The 22474-nt window shown below is 46.1% G+C and overlaps 1 long non-coding RNA gene across 1 annotated transcript in view; it reads right to left on the bottom strand.

The window, feature by feature from the left end:
- The window catches only part of LOC144826618 (uncharacterized), a 110141-nt gene that overhangs the window by 87480 nt on the left and 187 nt on the right, over positions 1-22474 (bottom strand). The gene's annotated exons all lie outside the window — the stretch shown is intronic.

A 22474-nucleotide genomic window follows, 5' to 3' on the forward strand; every position in this document is an offset into this window, starting at 1 on the left:
CCAACAATATCTACAAAGAGGATATCCTATAGAAATTTTAGAGGAATCCCTAAAAAAGGTGGAGACGCTACCAAGGGAAAGGCTTCTTAAATCTTTAACTCAAATGGCAACACAGAAGACAGTGTGCGTATTAAAATACTCAACAGCATCCCAAAGGATTAAGAAAGTTGTCAATCTACATTGGGATTTAATTACAACTGAACCAGATCTACAAAACGTATACAATGAACATGTTACATTTGCTTTTCAAAGATCTAAAAACCTGAAAGAGATACTATCCACCAAAAAAGAAGTAAAGCCACTATTTAAAGGAATGGCCAAATGCCAAAATTGCATCCATTGCAATAATGTAATTACTGGCAACGTCTTCATGCACCCGACCAAAGGCCACAAAATTGATTTGCAGTACTCAGGAACATGCGACCCTACTAATGTTATTTATGCAATCAAATGTCCTTGTGGAAAGATTTATGTAGGACAGACAGAACGTAAAATCAAAGTGAGAATGTCAGAACATAAAAGCAATATACGAACTATGAACAATAAATCCACTGTAGCTATGCATTGGCTCCAAGCCAATCACCAAATTACACAGTTGAGATTCACAATACTTGAGATACTCCCACATCGCTGCGACATGGATCCTGTTAAACAACGCCTAAAGGCAGAATTTTTTGGGATCAAAAAACTGAACTCCTTGCAGCCTGCAGGGATGAACGATCGAATTGAATTTTCATGTTTCCTATGATTCTCTTCACCTATGATCATGTAGTATCACCACAGCTCAGACCTCAGGCCCTTCTCAGCCCAGTATATATACGGGCGGATTTCTTGAACTAATGGTCAACAGCATCCATGATGTACCATTATTATAATCATCCATTTAAGTCACAGTTTGCTGCATTTTATTTACATTTACTGTTTGGAAATCTTTTACATTTGGAATACATTTTTCATTTGGCAATTGATTAGCATTGCTTTCATATTTTGTTTAATTTCGTGTTGAGAATGTATATATACTATGTACCATACTGCATTTCGTCATTCAGTATGTGCTCCACGCGGGTCGCAATGGCGCTATATGTCAGCACTGGCTTCAGGCCGGCGGCATGCGGCTGTGGACGCCTTTTTCAGCATGCGAGTTGAGCCACGGCAGATTTTGTATTACCAGAGGCGCAGGGGTGAGGACAGTGCAGTTATCAGCCCCAGCAGTAAACGGCGGTGGCAAAGAGGAGCAGCGCCGATCGTGGTCTCCTCTGTCCCGCAAATTGTCTGATGCAATTAGGTCCCAGTTCAGCGTTAGGGACAAGGTGACTGCAGGCCTGCGTATGCGGCAATATGGCCCGCAGCAGGGTATAGGCGTACCGTTCTCACCTCCCCCTGGCTCCCAGCAGGGCGTCAATCCGTGGTCGCCATCAGCACGACGCGCCTCTCACCTCGTGCAAGTCGACTGAGGGAACAGCAGGCGTCCAACTCCCCCGCGGTGTTGCCGAAGGCCTGGGTAGTGGCTCTAGTGCTCCGTCCGAGGGCCGTTCCGCAGCGCGGGCCGCGCGGGGATCAGCAGCGCACCTCCCAGCCGGTTCCTCCGTCTCCGCTCAGTGCTGGGCAGTGCATAAGGGTAAGCCAGCATGGACAGTAGGCAGCGCACGGCGGTATCCGTAGTCTAAGCTGAGATCAGGGTCAGTCGCCAGGCTCATCTCGGTCGCCGCATTCGAGGACGCAGGTAGGGCCCGCCGCCTCGTGGTAAGCCTCGGCCTCGCGTGCTCATCGGCAGCCGCCTTCCTCACCTCGTGAGCTCCAAGGACACTGTCGGCAAATTTTCCAAAGCCAATTGCATGAGCTCAGACGACGCTAGCTGTCTGAAAGTCGAGTCGATTGTAGAGGGCGTCTCCCTGCATCAGATGTATGGTTTTATGAGGACGTTGCTCACCAGTGAGTAAGGATAATTGAACGATTATGCGCCAAGGAACGGGAGCTACTCAGCTAAGCAGCCATTCCGTGTGTGCGCCCTCTAGCGCCCCATATGTTTTATAATTAAAAAGATTTTTTTTAAAACCTGGGGAACATGCAGATCCTATAAAAATAGATTTTCAATAGCAAAAGATACAAAGTTGTGATTATAGTACATATGAAAGCTCCGGTGTGAAGCTGAAAGGGTAAATGCTATTGCAGTATATGCACTGGTGTTTCATGGTTTCTTAGCTGCTGCATTTATGGTAACGCTTTTCAGTGTGGGAGACCTTTTGCGTGCGTCCTGTGAGGAAGGAGTTGATCCACCTGAGGGCGTTTCCCCTGTTGCTGATGCAGTGAAGTCTGCCGATGAGCGTGTGATGGGATACGTGTCAACAGCCACTGAGGGGTTCGAGTAGGGTCAGGGCAGCTGCATCACCTTCGTCGAGGAGGGATCTGATGTCGTCGGCTGCATCAATCAGTGCAGTCTCTGTGCTGTGGTTAGAGCGGAAGCTGGATTGGGAAACATCGAGTAGGTTGTTCTCGTTCAGATGATCGGTGAGCTAGCGATTGATGGCTTTCTCCAGTACCTTGGTGGACAACTAGAGCAGTGAGATGGGGCGGTAATTCTTGAGTTCGTTGTGGTGGGCTCAGGGCTTCTTCAGGAGGGGTTTAACTTCTGCGTGTTTCCATGCCTCGGAGAAGGTGGCCGTGGTGATAGATGAGTTCGGGACGTTGTTGAGTGCACTGCTGATTTCTTTCCGTCATAGGTTGAAGACGTGTTGGGGGCAGGAGGCAGTCCATGTCCAGAGTGAATCAAGGTCATGATGACTGTGGAGGTCATCGTGGTGAGCAGTTTCCAAGTGGTGAGCTGGTGGTGGTGGGTGGCGTTGGTAGGGGTGTCAGGAGGTGGCCACGGTCAGTTGGTTGTGGATCGAAGTTGCTGTGGATGTCTGATATCTTGTTGTGGAAGTTGTCCGCCAGGCAGTCGCAGAGGGCTTGGGAAGGACGGATTGTTTTCCAGGTGGCAGTCGAGGAGTAGAACTCTCTCACAATGCTGAAAAGCTCCTTCGTGTGATTAGCGCTTGCCTCGATGTGGTTGGTTTGGGCATCCTTGGTTTCTTTGAGGTGATGGTAGTATTCGCTGTGGCAGTCTGTGGGATTTCTGCTGGACCGCCATCGTTTTTCCAGTCGCATCTATTCATGTTTGAAAAGCTGGAGTTCGGAGGTGAACTAGCTGATGTGTTTGCTGGATATGCTGGAGCTGACTGTTTTCATGGTGACGACTGTGTCCGTGCAGTTGGAGGCCCAGACGGAGAAGTTCTGGAGGGCCAGCTCAAAGTTGCTGGTGGTTTCGGGCCTGCTGGTTCATTGGGCCTCAGTGACTTTGTTCCATTTGTGGTGTGGGGGTAAGGAGGGTTTGGTGGTGGGACCCGGTAAGCCTGTGATGGTGAAGTGGACAATGCTGTGGTCGGTCCAGGTTAGCCCAGAGTCGTGGCTGAACTTGATTCTGCCACTGGCTGTGACGATGGGGTCCAGTGTGTGTCCTGCGCTGTGTGTAGGGCTGGTGACCAGCTGCGTGAGACTGATGTTGCTTATGATTTCCAAGAGGCTGGCGGAGTTGGTGTTGTTGAGGTTGCTGAGGAAGATGTAGTGCTTGGAGTCAAATGCCAGGGGGAGATAAATTCAGAGAGGGCATTGCAGAAGTTAGGGTGGGGGTCCAATTGTCTGAAGGCGAGAGTCCCTTCGATGATTGTCTTTGCGTCGGTTCGGAATTAGAAGTTGAGCTGTTCCATGATTTATGAGTTGTTGTTTTTGGTGCGGTTCATTGGAGGGTTTCCTTGTGGACTATAGTGATGATTTCTCCCTGCTTGTTTGTGTGCTCTCTCTGTATCATCATGTAGCTGCGGTACCTTGTGGTCGTGATGTCAGGGGTTGAAGACTGGGTGAGCCAGGTCTTGATGATATCACGTCGGGGTGAAGGTGATGGTGCCCCAAATTTCCATGGTGTGTTTTCAGAGGGATTGGGCGTTGAGCAGCATGAACTTGGAGCTGTTTTGACGGGTTTGTGGTCGGCTGTGTGGGGGTGTCTAGGGTGTCAGTGTTGCAGGTGAAACGGCAGCGGTGGCAGGTGAAAGGTCCTTCTGTGGACTGTGGAGAGGAGATGCAGCAGTTGTAGTTGTGGCTTCTGGGAGCCAGGGCCGGGAGCTTGGTTATGGTGTAGTGACGGAAGGCTACAAATTCAAAAACGCTTCTACCCCATAGACCGTATGACTGTGAGATTGATCTGATACACGGAACTCCCATCCCTACTACTTGAACATACGTTCCATCTGAGCCAGAGTTGCTGCACCTTAGGGAGTATTTTGACTATTCCATAGCCGATGGGTTTATTAGCCTCTCTTGTTCCACAGCAGCTTCTGCTCTTTCATTCCAAAAGCGAATGGTGATCTCCGCACCTGTATAGAATATAGGATGTTGAGTACAAACAGAAATTGTTGTCCTTTTCCTCTTATCCCTGTATTACTGGATCAAGTGAAAAACGCCTCTGAAGCGGAAATAGATACTGCCATGTCCCAAAGAGACCCAAAAGTAGGACACTTACACCCTGTAGCCTACATGTCAAAGAATTTCAAGGCAGCCGAGTTGTACTATACCATAGCAGAAAACGAACTGCTAGCCATAAAGAGAGCATTCCAGGAATAGATACATCATCTATGGGGAGCAAAACACGCTGCAACTTAATACACAGGTCACTGGAACCTTCAATTTATGAAGAGTGCGCGACAACTGTCCCTACGACAGATGCGATTGATGCAGTTCTTCGCCTAGTTTGATTTTATAGGCAAGTATCCTCAAGGGTGTGACAATCGAAAGGTTGATGCCCTATCCAGACCAGAATCTGCTGTAACAAGAAAGAGAGATTAAGGGAACGCATTGTCGCTCCCTCAAAGGTGTTTTGTGTTCTAAAAGTGGAGAATTGCTTTGAGTCAGTAAAAAAAATTTATTCCCCAATCATTGGGATCATTGGGCTGCACAAAATCCCAGATGAAGTATCAAACAAAACTTATATTTAATCAACAATAAACTCTACTCACCCACGAAAAGAATACAGCTGAAAGCATTTACCTGGCGTCATAAGCCAGCCTTTGCCGGACATCCTGATATTGCTAAAACAATAGACTTGATCCGAAGACACCTCTGGTGGGAGGTGAAGGCAAGCAATGTCAAAACATGGGTGCAAAAATGTGATGTATGTGCCTGAGCAAAGGCAGATCACTCCAAACCCAGAGGACTTTTGCAAAACTTGCCAACACCAAATCAGCCTTGGAAAACCATCAGCCTGGATTTCATCGCAGGACTACCAAATAATCAAGGACATTCGGCCATTTTGGTAGTGATAGACAGTTTGACAAAGATGGGTCATTTAATCCTCTATAAGACACTACCCACAGCTGGTCAAACAGCTCAATTGCTTCTATCTCACCGGGTGAAATTACATGGATTACCAGAAATCATCGTTTCAGACAGAGATCCTCAGTTCTCAGCTCACTTTTGGCAAACTTGGTGCAAAGCATTAAAGGATACTTCTGCCTTTCACATAAGTTTAAACCGAAAACCGATGCTCAAATGGAGTGGTTGAACAAGACTTTGAAACAATACTTGTGGTGCTATGCACCTGAAGCCAAGTCCTCTTGGGTCAACTTGTTGTGGCTCGCAGAACTAGCCTACACCCATCGTACATGGGGTACGGTGCGTACACCCCATGATCGCAGGGGTACGGTGCGTACCCCTGCGATCATGGGGTGTACGGACTGTACCCGGGGGGGCCGTTCCGTACCTGTTTCGGCGCAAACTCTGCTTTTACGGCTGTTTTCAGCTCCCGTAGTAAAAGGGTTGTACGGTGCGTACCCGACACGTATCGTACTTGCTGGGTCGTAAAAACCAGCCGCGAATCATACAGATGTCGCGTACAGCGGGTTCCGAGGGAGAATCGTACGGAGATTAGAGTTGTACGGTCTCTGTACGACTCGTACGGAGTACGGCTCCTGGTACAAATCGTACTTCGTCGTACATACGGGGGACGTTGCAGGGTACGATTCGTACAGGAAAAACGCTCCGAACGGCTATTCGGAGCGGTTTTTCCCGAATCGGAATCGGCCCCTTAGTAGGAATTACCATAGATGTATGGGGTGGCTAATCTTTGTGGGACATATAGATAACGTGCATATGGTGTGTGCCTATTGTTCAGACTATTCTATATTGATGGAAATCCATGAAGACATTGTGTTCTGAGGTCCACACCCTTTTTCTTTTGTTGAACAATTTATTTTTTTGCGTAAGTAAGGATTCTGTTAAAGTCTTTTAATGGTGCAGTTAACCAAGGTGAATCAAGACTGGGAAACATGCAGATTCTATAAAAATAGATTTTCAATAGCACAAGATACAAACTTGTGTTTGTGATATGTATGAAAGCTCCTGTTTAAGTGCCAGAAGGATATATGTTGTTGAAGTATATGCACTGGTGTTTTATGTATTCTTGTTTTTTAGCTGATGCATTCATGGTATCACTTTCAAGTGGGGGAGAACTTTTAAAACATGTACTTCTTAAATAGTCTTGCCAAAATCTCACAAAGGGATTGACAGTGGTGTATTAGGTAAATTGTATGATTTATTCTATTTCATTCACTGATTACTGTCTAAAGAACAGGTAGAATAATCTTTACATTTTGTGTTTCAGGTCTCATTTTTTGCTGTTCCCTTCCCATACCCTTCCCCTCGTTTGATCGCTCCTATAATCTGTGCCTTTACGGCAAGCAGAATTGGCGATATCGAGAGGTGGATCCATTTTGTACGTCGCACTGATCCTGAGGAGCGCTCTCATATCATCGAGCCTTGCCACAATTTGGAAAAGGCTAAATGAAACTGGGCCCACATCTGAAAAACCCAGAGATAAAGGATGAGTGATTAGACCGTTGACTATTTTTATAGTGTTTAACTTGAAGCGGAGTGGAAGATGCAATGACGGTACTAATGGGACCATTTTCAGAGGAAAAGTTTTGAGACAATCTCCCTAATTCCTTGGATGCTATAAAAGATCACTAAATATCCTTGGCAATTTCCAAGGTTTCTTGTAAAGAGGAATTCTTGCAACACAGTAGCCTTTCTTATGTTCTTTTATCGTAACAGTTGATTACTGACAAGAAGGAAATTATCTAAATTGCCGTTAAACTCAGATGCTGCAAGAATTCTCAGTTCTGCTACAAAAAATTCAACAGATTCATTTTGTAGTTTCTGTCCAGTGTAAAATCTGTGGTTTTTCGACTACTGCACTAGTGTCATCTTTAATTAAAATGACTCTATAATCTGTTAAAGGCTTCAACATACACATATCATCTAGTTTCAGCAGGAGGTGTGACTTGGGGAAATGGTCAAACATTCTCGGACCTTCCACATCCAATGAAGTGTAAAGCATGGCTAATTTATGTGCAGCATAAAATGCAGCACCATCAATAGCTATAAGGTACCCATCAATAGCTATAAGATACCCATCAAAAGCTTTAAACCATTGCTTCCATTTGAAGCATCGAATACCTGGTTCAGGAAGGGAAGGAGGAGATGCATTTGAATTAAGTAAGCCAGCCATTCAATATTGAGCAGTATGAATAGCTAAGAATGAATAAACAGGGCTGTGTACAGAACCACAAAACAAATGTACTGTGCCTTCAAGAAATGTTGCTTGAAAAGAGTCAAAATAACGTGGTAGTGTCTCGTTAAATAATAAACATGAACCTCAGCCAAAACCTAATGAGCATGCAGGAAACAAATCCATAGTCCCCAGGAATTAATTGTAGGACCAGCATGCAGACAAAATGTCAGGAAATAAATGTAAACATTATACACTTTCAAGTTTAACATTTACGTTTTACACTTAAATGAAACCCTTGAAGCGAACCATGGAGGTCTCCCAGCGCTGCTTGTGATTTCAATATAGCCTGGACAAGACAAGTGATGTGAACCCTCCCAACGTTGCTCAGTCCAAAGTGGGTTGGAGAAATATGTAAGCGAAACAGCTCCCAATGTATTCCCACAATGAAGTGCCACAGTCAAGAACAAATGAGCCGAGGCTCCCAGCGTGGTGACACTTAAGATAGCGCATGCAGATGCCAAGCAAACTGAGGCTGCCAGCGAGGTGACACTTTGGACAATATATCTGGGATGCGTGCTAACGCTGCGCGAGCGGTAGCTCCCAACGCAGAACGACTTGGTTGGCATAGATACCTACACGCGATCCACTGCTCGCACGGAGCGCGTGTAAACAAATGGCAGAGCGTCATCGCAGGAGGCTCGAACAAGCCAATGAAAGTATTAAGCATGAAAAACACTGACGAGCAAAGAAAGTCTAGGGAAAGTAAAGTGCAGAGGCGTGGCACAGTAATGAAGCGCTTTAGAAACAAGCATTGAAAATGCAATAGGTCTTGCCTTTGAATAAGTTAAAGCCATTTGCTTTGCTAATGGTATTGTACAGCAAAGCAAATGGCTTTAACTTAATGAAAGGTGAGACCTAATGTTAGTCAGTGTCAGTCAGTGTCAGTCAATCAGTGTCAGTCATGTCAGTCAGTGTCAGTCAGTGAGTGTCTGTCAGTGAGTGTCAGTCGGTCAGTGTCAGTCAGTCCGTGTTAGTCATGTCAGTCAGTCAGTGTCAGTCAATCAGTGTCAGTCAGTCAGTCAGTGTCAGCAAGAGCAGCTCTGCTGACCTGGTTCTCTGGCTCTACAGAGCTCTGCTGACCTGGTTCTCTGGCTCTACAGCAGCTCTTCTGACCTGGTACTCTGACTCTAAAGCAGCTTTTCTGACCTGGTTCTCTCCCTCTAAAGCTGCTCTGCTGACCTGGTTCTCTCCATCTAAAGCAGCTCTGCTTACCTTGTTCTTAGGCTGTAGAGCAGCTCTGCGGACCTGGTTCTCTGGCTCTAAAGAAGCTCTGCTGACATGGTTCTAAAACAGCTCTGCTGACCTGGTTTTCTGGCTCTAGAGCAGCTCTGCTGACCTGGTTCTCTGGCTCTACAGCAGTTCTGCTGAACTGGTTCTCTGCCTCTAGAACAGCTCTGCTGACCGGCTTCTTAGGCTCTAGAGCAGCTCTGCTGACCTGGTTCTCTGGCTCTAGAGCAGCTTTGCTGACATGGTTCTTAGGCTCTAGAGCAGCTATGTTGACTTGGCTCTCTGGCTCTAAGCAGCTTTGCTGACCCAGTTCTCTGACTCTAAAGCAGCTCTGCTGACCTGGTTCTCTGGCTCTAGAGCAGCTCTGCTGACCTGGTCCTCTGGCACTAAAGCAGCTCTGCTGACCTGGTTCTCTGGCTATAGAGCAGCTCTGCTGACCTGGTCCTCTGGCACTAAAGCAGCACTGCTGACCTGGTTCTCTCCCTCTAAAGCAGCTCTGCTGACCTGGTTCTCTCGCTCTAGAGCAGCTTTGCTGACATGGTTCTTAGGCTCTAGAGCAGCTCTGCTGACCTGGCTCTTTGGCTCTAAGCAGCTCTGCTGACCTAGTTCTCTGGCTCTAAAGCAGCTCTGCTGACCTGGTTCTCTCCCTCTAAAGCAGCTCTGCTGACCTGGTTTTCTGGCTCTGGAGCAGCTCTGCTGACCTGGTTCTTAGGCTCTAAATGCAGCTCTCCTGACCTGGTTCTCTGGTTCTAAAGAAGCTATGCTGACCTGGTTCTCTGGCTCTAGAGCAGCTCTGCTGACCTGGTTCTTAGGCTCTAGAGCAGCACTGTTGACCTGGTTCTCCGGCACTACAACAGCTCAGCTTTTATAAATACTATCATAGAGTAAATCCGGGTTCACTTTTGACCACTTAAGGCGGCACCTTCGGTCCGTGGGTTTCAACCCGCCGGAGGTAAATGACTTATCTCGTAAGAGCAGTACATTTCCGCCCAGGTGGATACAGACAGGATTATGATCACTGTAAATACTATCTACAATTTCAAAACCCAATATACGGGGTCGTACGCCCTCCGTAATTAAAATGTGATCTATAAAGGACCCCCCTGTATGCCTCTTAAATGTGGGGACGTCCTGTTTACTACAGACGTCCACCACGGACATGGTGCTAACCAGATCATGTTCATTCAATAAGTGATTCAGAGCGCAACCCCGACTGGAATGTTCAAAATGTAAGCCCCCAATTCTGCCACAACCCAATTCACCCATTGCAGTTTTTGCTTGATTTCCACACAGGTGGATGTTAAAGTCCCCTGTTAGCATAATACTGTGTGAAGCGTTTCTGTAATGCTGTTTGACGAAGCCACCCAGTTGGTCGATCTGACATGACCCTGTGGTGTTCACTGCATTATAGAAATTAATCAGAGACAGCTTCACATTCCCTCGCTTCAAAGTAACTGCTTGAATATTGGGGTTAAGGCTAGGTATAAGATTGATTATGCATTTCAAGGCTAAAGCGGTATATATGACCAGACCACCTTTAGATCTGCCACTAGATGAAGGTACGGCCGGAACAAAAAAAGCTTTATAGCCCTCTAAAAAAAGGTCACAATCCACCAGCCAGGTCTCCTGTAAACAGATCACTGGGAATATCCTAAAAAACTCTATCCACTTGGGGTCTTGAAATTTCCCTGCCAACCCAGCAATATTCCAAGAGACTACATTACGGGCTACTTTGTTACCTGAGACTACAGCAGGGACAATTTTTGGGCTCTCAATATGGACAGCAGTATAATCCCCAATCCAAGGCTCTCCTGAGCGGCCTTCTCTTATATGTTGGAAATTAGAAGGCGGCATGGACTCTTCAAGCACTGCAGGTGTATTTAGTCGGTCGCAATCCTCTAATGAAGAAAGAGCTGCGAATCTAGTGCACATTGAAGAAATGGGTAAGGGGTAAAAATTCCCCTGAGGACCGTGGTTGACTGTATGAGGGATCTGGTGGCTAGCTCTAGTGATTGCTGGTGGGCCATGTACCTGCCAACTGGTATGTGAGGATAGGATATTACTAGCTGGGCGCTCGGGTTGATAAAAGAAACCCAGAGGGAGGATCTGAATTCCAGTGCCAGTATTAGGCAAGCCAGATCTGGTTCCTCTAAATAACCTCTCAACAATCATGCGGTCGTTAAAATTTACAACAATACAGTCCCACCTCCTGGCTTTCTTGAGTTTCCCACCCATCCCACACGACGAGATATTATGATGTTACGATCTATTGCTGGGCCCACTGATGTATTATTGCAAAGCCAGTGAGTCACCTTGTTCTTGAGTTGGGAATTAGCTTTGGTGGTACCATGAGGAAGGGGCGGCACATTCCCCAAGATTACCACCAATGGAGTAGATTGAGGAGGTAGATCTAATACTGAAAAACTTGAGACATTGGTAAGCATATCACCCTGTCTCCTACTACTGTCGTTCCTAGGACCCTGGGGTGTGTGATTGGGATTTGTCGTTGGAGGAGGCCTGCTGGATGTAGAACAGTCGGTAGTGCCCCCCATAGGCTTTGTTGATATCCCGTTGCCCAGGCTCCCCCCCTTGGAAGCCCTAGGGATAGGTGGAATGTCAATATTATGACCGCCTGAGGGGTGTCCAGGATCAGCTGGGTAGGTGGACTTACTTGGCAAGCTGCTTGTAGTGGCTAATGGGCAAAGTGACACCTGTTGCCTAGTTAGCCCAGCAAGACTAAGCTCAATGTCCTTTAACTTAGATATGATCGGAGCCAGTTTTTCCTCCAACACAGAAGTGAATAAAGATGTAAAGGTATCCATAGTTGTTTTATCTCCCCCACAAAACCCCCCTGATCTGGTGATTACAGTTGGTGAGTCATTAGGTTTGGATTTTTTTGCTTGGCCCATGGTGGCTTTACTTTTTCTCTTACGACTGACTTCCAAGCTACCCACTACCTTTGAGGAAGGAAGGGTACTAGGACCTTTTAGAAGCTCGGGAATTTTATCAGTGTTCTTATCTCCATGACCTCCCTCTCCTGTAGTGGCCACATTCCCAGGACCCTTTCTACTAACAATAATTATCGTTGGTGACAAAGGCTTCGGTAATACCCTTCCCATGACTTCAAAAGAGTTAGATTGTGGGTCCGCAACCAGTATTTCTTTCTCTATAGCCGAGCAATGTTGGGTATCCTCTAGTTCTTCCAACATGACGTTATGGCTATTATTGACAGGGCCTACCTGAGGTTGGTGAAGAGAACCGACTGGCGATCTGGAAAGGCGACTATTCACCAGTTCGATCTCTTTATCAATAACTGAAGCACCCCTTGATAGTAATGCTTCCATTGTTGTTACTGTGGATTTTGTTGCGGCTATTATCCCTTGTGGCGCTGGCTGTGTCTTCCTTCTAACCACGATTACTAGCCTATAGGCCGTTAAAAGTCAATCACTATATGTTATGTTATGTTAAAGGTTTATAGAGCGCTCACATCACCCTGGGGCTTCGCGGCACTTTCCAGATAGATATATAACCAAGAGGTGGATAGGGGAGCAAATAGGACTGGCCAGGATTAAAACAGTTATGCTTTCAACTGTTTCCTAAAAACGTTGTAGCTTGTTGTTTTCCGTAAGTCCAGCGGGAGTTGATTCCAATACTTGGGTGCCAAGAACGAGAACGATTTACCTCCCGTCCGGACCAACCGAATACGGGAGATCTGGAGCAAGTCCTGGGCCCTCGATCTAACGTTCCTGCTTGGAATATTTTTACGTAATTTATTCCGTAAGTACACTGGGCCAGTATCTTTAATTGCCTTATATGTTAGACAACAAATCTTAAAGCATGACCTTTTTTTTACTGTCAACCAATGTAGCTTCTTCAGAAGCGGAGCTGAGGGGGAGCCTGCCGGTTGGTTAAGGATCATTCTAGCGGAGGTATTCTGCACCACCTGCAGCTTAGCCAGGAAAGTCTCTCCGACTCCCGCCAACAGGGCGTTTCCATAGTCCAAGCGAGAGGTGACCATTGCTTGTACTAGGGATCTCCGATAGGGGACGGGAATGTAGGGAAATATTTTCCTCACCAGTCGGATTGCATAATAGCATTAGCTTGTCATAGAGGAGACTTGGGCTTTCATATTTAGGGCTTGATCCAGCTTTAACCCCAGACTCTTTACTGATCCTATAGAGTGGTTAACTGGGTTGATATAACAAATACATAACTAAATGATATACAAAGATATACTAAAGGTGTAAGCAGGTTAAAATGCAACGCACAGGTAAATAACCAACCATATGGAGGACACCAGTCTTATAAGGAAGTAAGAGCAAAACCAAGAGATTGGTGGACTGGACAACAGTACCTTAGTTCCTGGGCCCAATATTTGGATGTTAGATTTCTGGCCTAGCCCTGCCTTTGACGTGCGAGATTTAAGCGCCTCCTGGCGCGCGCTCGTGACGGTGGACTCTGGCGCCTCCGGGGACTCTGGGAGCTGTAGTCCCCCTGCGCTAACAGGTGCGTGGCATTCCCGCGGACTGGTGGCAAGCGGCAGGAAGAGTTACAGGTCAGTTGCAGGGCAGAAATGGGACCCGCGCTGCGGGAGCCCTGTGCGAGATTTAAGCGCCTCCTGTCGCGCGCTCGTGGCGGTGGACTCTGGCGCCTCCGGGGACTCTGGGAGCTGTAGTCCCCCTGCGCTAACAGGTGCGTGGCAGTCCCGCGGACTGGTGGCAAGCGGCAGGCAGAGTTACAGGGCAGTTGCAGGGCAGTAATGGGACTCGCGCTGCGGGAGCCCTATGCGAGATTTAAGCGTCTCCTGGTGGGTGCTCGTGACGGTGGACTCTGGCATCTCCGGGGACTCTGGGAGCTGTAGTCCCCCTGCGTTAACAGGTGCGTGGCACTCCCGCGGACTGGTGGCAAGCGGCAGGAAGAGTTACAGGGCAGTTGCAGGGCAGTAATGGGACCCCACAAGTAAATTATAACAAAACACTTTAATCAAAATTCGCCTGTGTAATAAATTAACACAATCTACCTAGATATCATGAAATGAATCACCAATCAAACAAGACATTATCATAGATTGTCCAAGAAGTCCATTATTCATTAAAAATAACTCCCTGTTGGGCAGAAAGAGTCATAGCCACATCCAAGGTGACAATCAAAATATATTTGTTTCAGAGGCTGCCAACAGTGGACATTTAAAAACGTCAAGGCACATTACAGAGGAATTTCCCAAAAGTTCTATCTTTCTTCAGGACTGGCGGATACATTTGTTCGCTATAATCACACGTAATCTTGACTTTGATCACATATTGTAGGGTTCTTGTATGTTCTAAACGCTTTATCAATCTCAGTAATTCTAGAGAATTCATAGAATGCTACCACCTCTTGGCGCTATCCCATACAGGCTGCACAGAGGACTTGCCATCAATATTTCTACATCATTGTACAGGCAGATGGGTAGACCCAAATATAAATGTGGCTAGGATTTGCTTTGCTCAATAGGGACTTGTTTTTAAAGAGTTAATGGACTTATTGGACAATCTATGCTGATGTCTTGTTTCGTTGGGACTTGGGTTTAAACAAAAAACTAATACGCATGTGAAAAGAGGACTGAAATCAAAGGGAGAGACAACTAGTCTGAAAAGCTGATGTCACAGTATAGGAAAGGACAATCATTATACACAGTAGGACTGTGCAGAATTTAAATTCTGCCTGTAGAGTTGAACAATGTTCGTAACTTAGTTTGGGGACTTGTCTCAACTTCAAATGAGGGCAAGCTTTCAACAATTTTTTATAGGGGCATTCGGCAACCATGCGCATTGTGCACAGCTTTCACTTACCAGCAGACACTTTGTGCGCACAGCTTTCACTTACCACCAGACACTTTGTGCGCGTGCTCCGCCTCTGCTGCCACACGCATTCAGCTCACCAGGCTGCCACCCCCTCACCCCCCATATGCTTGCTCGCCAGAGTCCTTCCCACCCTTCCTTTGATCTCCGCCGCAAGTTCTCACAGGCTCCTCTCAGCCCCCTTCCTTTAATGGCCCTCCCCCTCCCCCAGCACAGAGCACGCAAACCGGTTCTCATCCGCCTTGTGAGGGGTCCAAACTTTAAGTTCAGGGCTCGTCCTGCAGCAGAGGTACATAATTGAACATGTTCGGGGCCTGCATTTTATGCACGAATGCACGCAATAACACAGACCGCTGTACTTGGTTCTCAAGCTTCATAATGCAGGCAAAGCTTTAACCGATCGCTAAGTTGTCCACGTTTGACCAGCCTACAGGAAATTTTTCTCAAAACGCCACGGCAGCTTTTTGTCAGATTTTTACCAGCAAATTCCGGTGATGGGAGTGTATAGCATTTTCTGGCGTATACAAATATTTCCAGATGCCAGTAAGAGCAAAACTGATACAATAGATTTATACCAAGCTGTGCATGAGATTCGTGCCTCTTCCTTTTATCATTCTACTTTGGTTTTGGTGCAAAATTGCACAGTACATTTTAATATATAACCATTTAGAATCCATAATGGAATGGAGACTAATTTTGACTGTTTTAGTCTCCTGCATATCATGAACTCTTGTGATTAGAGCTTTTTTCTAGGTCTCGCTGAGCCACACACCCCCCCACACACAACCCCGCACACACACACAACCCCACACACACATCCCCCCCACAACCACACACACCCTCACTCCTATCTATCTATCGCCCTCACTCTATCTATCTATCCTATCTATCTATCGCTCACACTCGTATCTACCGCCCACACTCTATCTATCGGCCTCACTCTATATATATCTATCACCCTCACTCTATCTATCGCCCTCACTCTATCTATCTATTGCCTTCACTCCTATCTATCTATTGCCCTCACTCCTATCTATCTATCTATCCTATCTATCGCCCTCACTCTATCTATCTATCGATCTCTATCTATCGCCCTCAGTCCAGCTATCTATCTATCGCCCTCACTCTAGCTATCTATCTATCGCCCTCACTCTATTTATCGCCCTTACTCTATCTATTGCCCTAACTCTATCTATCACTCTCACTCTATCTATCTGTCTATCGTTCTCCCTCACTCTATCTATCTATCACCCTCACTCTACTGTCTATCACCCTCACTCTATCTATCTATCGCCCTCACTCTATCGCCCTCACTCGATCTCTCTGTCTATCTATAGCCCTCACTCTATCTATCGCCCTCACTCACTCTATCTATCTATCGCACTCACTCTATCGCCATCACTCTATCTGTCTGTCTATCGCCGTCACTCTATCTATCTGTCTATCTATCGCCCTTACTCTATCCATCTGTCTATCTATCACCTTCACTCTACCTATCTATACCTATCTATCGCCCTCACTCTATCTCTCTATCGCCCTCACTCTATCTATCTATCGCCCTTACTCTATCTATCAGTCTATCTATTGCACTCACTCTATCGCCATCACTCTATCTCATTGGTACTCACAAACTTTCTCTCGGGGGCCAAATTGAAAGTGTGGTTTGTGGCCGAGGGCCGCACCGGTGGGGGCGGGGTCAGGGGGGGCGGAAAGGGCTAGAAGGGGGGGAAAAAAATCGCTGCCGTTTCAAAACATTATTAGACAATGCTGTATTTCCAAAGCAGTTGTAACTACATGGAGCACATGTTTATAACATGTTTTTATTAGCAGACAATGGCAATCTTAAGTGGGATTGCATGGCAATTTGCAGTAACAGGGTGATGGAAATCAAGCTGGTCGTGGAGATGGAGGCAGATGTGGTGATAGAGCTGCTGCTAGCCAAATCCAAGTGGCGAAGACTCAGGCAGAGAAGAGGCTTTGGGGCGAGAAGACGCTGCGGTGGACGAGAAGAAGCATTAAAGCAGGCAATTTTGCATTCTGTTATGCTGCAGAGACAGAGATGGAAAGACATAGGAAACGCCCCTGTTAGAGGCCCTTTTGGTTTTTTTCATCCCCCTTAAAGCCCTGAACTTGAGAGTACAAGACACAACACGCACGACTTCCAAGTAAACAATACTCACCATACATCACCTATGCTTGCTCACATTAATGCTAACAAACAGGTCCTCTGGCAAACACGGGTGTAAGAATGCAGTTTGTTGTTCTAGAAAAGATCATGCCACAGACAGACCGTTCTGGATGGCTCATGACAACAGACATTTTCACTCTGCAACATTTGCAGTCGCTTCTTGCATTTTGGTAAAAACTCGCTGTTTTTCAGGGACAGAACATCAGTCACAGAAATACAAACCTTTTCAGATAACCGTCTTCTACATCAGCAGAGCTGAAGCAATTGTTTTGCAATGTAGCAGGGTTTTCAAAATGCATTTGCAGGGAAACAAAGGTAATGCGTCAATGTGCTTTTCATGTAAGGAATGAGGAAAGGAGTATTAACCGCTAAAAACGCCATATCTGTCCTCAATGATGATTTCAACATGAAAAAGAGTAGAAGTTAATCTAATATTCAGCTGCATATGGCAGGCGCATTAGAATTTTCCTCACTGCAGACATTGAACAACATAATATGCTCCTATTCTTAATGCTGTCTGCCATTTGAGGAAATATCAGTCGGCAAATCATTTGGCAATTGGCAAACATATGCCCCTCAAACAGCAGAGCCAGTGCACATTGAGGATAACGAAGGTATGTGTGGCTTGACATTTATATTGAGGGCAAAACTAGCTGGCAAGCAACTGAGGGATGTCTCTTTACTGCCTTTCCACTGTTCTCTCTTCTTCCCTCTTCTTCATCTTTATCCACCTCTCTATATTCTCTCCTGTTCCCTTTTCTCTCAACTAATCACCTCTTTCACATTCCCTCCCTTGCTCTCCTAATCCCTTCTTCTCTCCCTTATTCCTTTCTTCTCTCTCATGTTCCCTCCCTTTCTCTCCTATTCCCCAATTACCTTTGGTGTTCCCTCATTTTTACTGTTTCCCCCTTCCACCTTGAGCTGTTTTCTCTTCACCCTTGCTTCTTCTCTATTCTCTTTGCATCCTTCCTTTTCCCTCATTTTGTGTCTCCTGTTCTTGCCAGGACAATTGTTTCTATAGATCTCTATCGCATGCAAACACTGCGTGTGTGTCGTGCTCTGGCAGGCTGGGATGGGTTTAGCAGCGGCTGGAGACAGGATTCATAAAGCACTGTGTGTAGTAGAGTTTAAAACAGCTCCATATCTGCTGCGCTCGTTTCGTGTTGTGACTAGAAAGAAATAGAAATGAAAACGCAAAGGGGTCGTCAACAAACCTCCCCCCCCCTGCCTGCGGGAGGAAAGCAAAAGTGTGCTGAATCATGAAATTGAGTTTCAATTCACCTAGGGATGGCGTGAAAATGCAGCCATTCGTCTCCCGTCGACATTAAATATTTTACATTACAAACGCCCGGGACTTCTGGAACTAACTGCACATACAATTTGTGGCCGCTTGTGGACGGCGGCACGGGGCGGGTGCCTCTCACCACAAGGCTTTGCATTAACACAGTGCAGGTTATCTCCTGTGCTCTGAGAACAACTTTAACAGACTTAGTGAGGGGTCAGGAGGCCAACGAGGTGAGGCGCAGCCATCCGGCAAAGGAGGGCTTGCTTTGTACTTGAAGATATAATAACCCTTCATGATACATCCGCCACACGGTTGTATTTCAGTGCCCACGACTATATGACCTTTAGACATCAGAAGCAGGCATTCCTTCCCTCCAAGCCGGAAATGGGATGTTTCAGCAAATACATTTACAACTCAGTTATAACCCATAGTACTGCCTGCTGCAACTAAAGTGAAGTGAAGCTGAAGATTTTCAAGATTCTCCGGGGCCGCGGGCTGCGAGGACGTCGACTTCGTCACCACGGACACATGCTTCTTAAAAGGTCCTTTAAAAGTCAGCTGTAACAGCGCTAGTTACAGCTGACTTTTAAAGGGTCTGTGCTTCGAGCCGTGCGCCGTGTGTGACGTTTTTGAAGCTCAGGCCAATCAGAGGCAAGCATAAACAGAGAAGATGGTCGCAGGAGCAAACGTTGTGAATACGTATTGAATACGTATTCACTACGTATGCTCCTGCGTTCGGCCATCTTCTTTGTTTACTTTACCGGTACATATGACTCGTATGGCAAAGAGGTCTGCGGGCCGCCAGTGAAGACCAGGCGGGCCACAACTAGCCCGCGGGCCGTACTATGAGTACCCCTGCTCTATCTATTGTCCTCACTCTGTCTATCTATCTATCGCCCTCACTCTATCTATCTATCTATTGTCCTCACTCTGTCTATCGCCCTCACTCTATCACCCTCACTCTATCTGTCTATCGCACTCACTCTATCGCCATCACTCTATCACCCTCACTCTATCAATCTGTCTATCTATCGCACTCACTCTATCTATCACCCTCACTCTCAGTCTATCTATCGCCCTCACTCTATCACCCTCACTCTATCTGTCTATCTATCGCCATCACTCTATCATCCTCACTCTATCAATCTGTCTATCTATCACCCTCACTCTATCTATCGCACTCACTCTATCACCCTCACTCTATCTATCTGTCTATCTATCGCACTCACTCTATCTATTGCCCTCACTCCATCTGTCTATCTATCTCTATCTATCGCCCTCACTCTATCTGTCTTTCACCCTCACTCTATCTATGTCTATCTATCGCGCTCACTCTATCGCCATCACTCTATCTATCGGCCTCACTCTGTCTATCTATCTCTATCTATCGCCCTCACTCTATCTGTCTATCTATCGCCCTCACTCTATCTATCACCCTCACTCTATATATCTGTCTATCTATCGCCCTCACTCTATCACCCTCACTCTATTTATCTGTCTATCAATCTATCTATCTATCTATCTATCTATTGCCCTCACTCTATCTGTCTTTCTATCACCCTCACTCTATCAATCTGTCTATCGCCATCACTCTATCTATCTATCGCCCTCACTCTATCTATCTATCCTATCTATCTATCGCTCACACTCGTATCTATCGCCCACACTCTATCTATCGGCCTCACTCTATATATATCTATCACCCTCACTCTATCTATCGCCCTCACTCTATCTATCTATTGCCTTCACTCCTATCTATCTATTGCCCTCACTCTATTTATCGCCCTCACTCTATCTATCGATCTCTATCTATCTATCGCCCTCAGTCCAGCTATCTATCTATCGCCCTCACTCTAGCTATCTATCGCCCTCACTCTATCTATTGCCCTCACTCTATCTATCGCCCTCACTCGATCTCTCTGTCTATCTATAGCCCTCACTCTATCTATCGGTCTATATATCGCACTCACTCTATCGCCATCACTCTATCTGTCTGTCTATCACCGTCACTCTTCTGTCTATCATCGCCCTCACTCTATCCATCTGTCTATCTGTCGCCCTCACTCTACCTATCTATCGCCCTCACTCTATGTCTCTATCGCCCTCACTCTATCGCCCTCACTCTATCTATCGCCCTCACTCTATCAGTCTATCTATCGCACTCCCTCTATCGCCATCACTCTATCTATTGTCCTCACTCTATCTATCGCCCTCTATCTATCTATCTTTCTATTGTCCTCACTCTGTCTATCTATCGCCCTCACTCTATCTGTCTATCTATCGCACTCACTCTATCGCCATCACTCTATCTATCACCCTCACTCTATCAATCTGTCTATCTATCACCCTCACTCTTAGTCTATCTATCGCACTCACTCTATCACCCTCACTCTATCTATCTGTCTATCTATCGCCATCACTCTATCTATTGCCCTCACTCACTCTATCTGTCTATCTATCTCTATCTATCTATCACCCTCACTCTATCTATATGTCTATCTATCGCACTCACTCTATCGCCATCACTCTGTCTATCTATCTCTATCGCCCTCACTCTATCTATCGCCCTCACTCTATTGATCACCCTCACTCTATATATCTGTCTATCTATCGCCCTCACTCTATTTATCTGTCTATCTATCTATCTATTGCCCTCACTCTATCTATCTGTCTGTCTATCACCCTCTATCTATCGCCCTCACTATCTGGCTATCGCCCTCACTCTATCTATCACCCTCTCTCTATCTATCTATCGCCCTCACTCTATCTATCTGTCTATCTACCGCCATCACTCTATCTATCGCAATCACTCTATCTATCACCCTAACTTTATCTATCACCCTCTATCTATCGCCCTCACTCTATCTATTGCCCTAACTCTGGCTATCGCCCTTCCTCTATCTATCGCACTCCCTGTATCGCCCTCACTCTATCCATCGCCCTCTATCTATCGCCCTCACTCTATCCATCGCCCTCACTCTATCCATCGCCCTCACTCTATCCATCGCCCTCACTCTATCCATCGCCCTCACTCTATCCATCGCCCTCACTCTATCCATCGCCCTCACTCTATCCATCGCCCTCACTCTATCCATCGCCCTCACTCTATCCATCGCACTCATTCTATCCATCGCACTCACTCTATCCATCGCACTCACTCTATCCATCGCACTCACTCTATCTTTTGCATCACTCAGCAGCACCACAGCATCACTCAGGGGCACCACAGCATCACTCGGGGGCACCCCAGCATCACTCGGGGGCACCCCAGCATCACTCGGGGGCACCCCAGCATCACTCGGGGGCACCCCAGCATCGCTATGCGCTGCCACAGCATCACTCGTCGCCACCACAGCATCAATCTGTGCAACCATTCAACAACAACTGGTTCAAATAAGTTCTCTCAATGTTTCAAGCTTTATTACAAATGTCACAAAAAGATGTTAATATTTCACTTCTGTTCTTGGATTTTCGTCACAATAAAATACACTGAACATAATCTTCACAAAAGATATTTACAAAAGTTTAAGCTATTGCTATTATAAATTACAATAACTTTTATTTAAGTATTAATTATTTAAAAAAATTAAAAGCCTTTGTTATTTGTAATAGCAATACACCTAAATCACGTAAATACAACACATATTGCATTACAAATGCTATAGGTGTCACATTTGCGAAAGTTAGAACTATTGGCATTGTAAATGACAAAGCTATTAATTTCGCTATTTTCAAAACCAACACAGAAATAAAAAAAATGTCATTTACAATACCAATAGCTCAAACTTTCCTAATGCGAGATCTATTTCATTGCAAATGCTTGTTTATAGCGCAGCCTCGACCTGAAGGTATAGAGCTTTACATGTGCACCAGTAACATTAATCAGGTTCACATATTTTCTTTTGTTGGGACAGGGAGATTAAGTGATTTGCCCAGAATTCACATGATTTTGAGCAGAGTAACAAACATGGCACCCCAGTTCCAAAGTCAGCAGCTTTGGTTGTAGTGGCACACCAAAAGCATGCATTGCGGCGAGTTTTCTGAAACGTGGCTGGAAGGTATCAAGCAGACCTTTGTTTTACAGAATTATTTTTTTTCGAGAGCTATATAGCCCCTGAAACTAAGGCCAGAAAGACCTGCCTCGTTGTTTGTCGTCAATAGACTGTGACAGAGACCGGCCATCGTTCTCACTCATAATTTGGAGCACTACTCCAGATTGCTCTCACCTCCCTCCCCTCTCCATTTTTCTTAAACAGAGCAACGGCAGCAGTCTA

This window comes from Lissotriton helveticus, chromosome 3_2 (genome assembly GCF_964261635.1).
Source record: "Lissotriton helveticus chromosome 3_2, aLisHel1.1, whole genome shotgun sequence".
Lineage (NCBI taxonomy): Eukaryota > Metazoa > Chordata > Amphibia > Caudata > Salamandridae > Lissotriton > Lissotriton helveticus.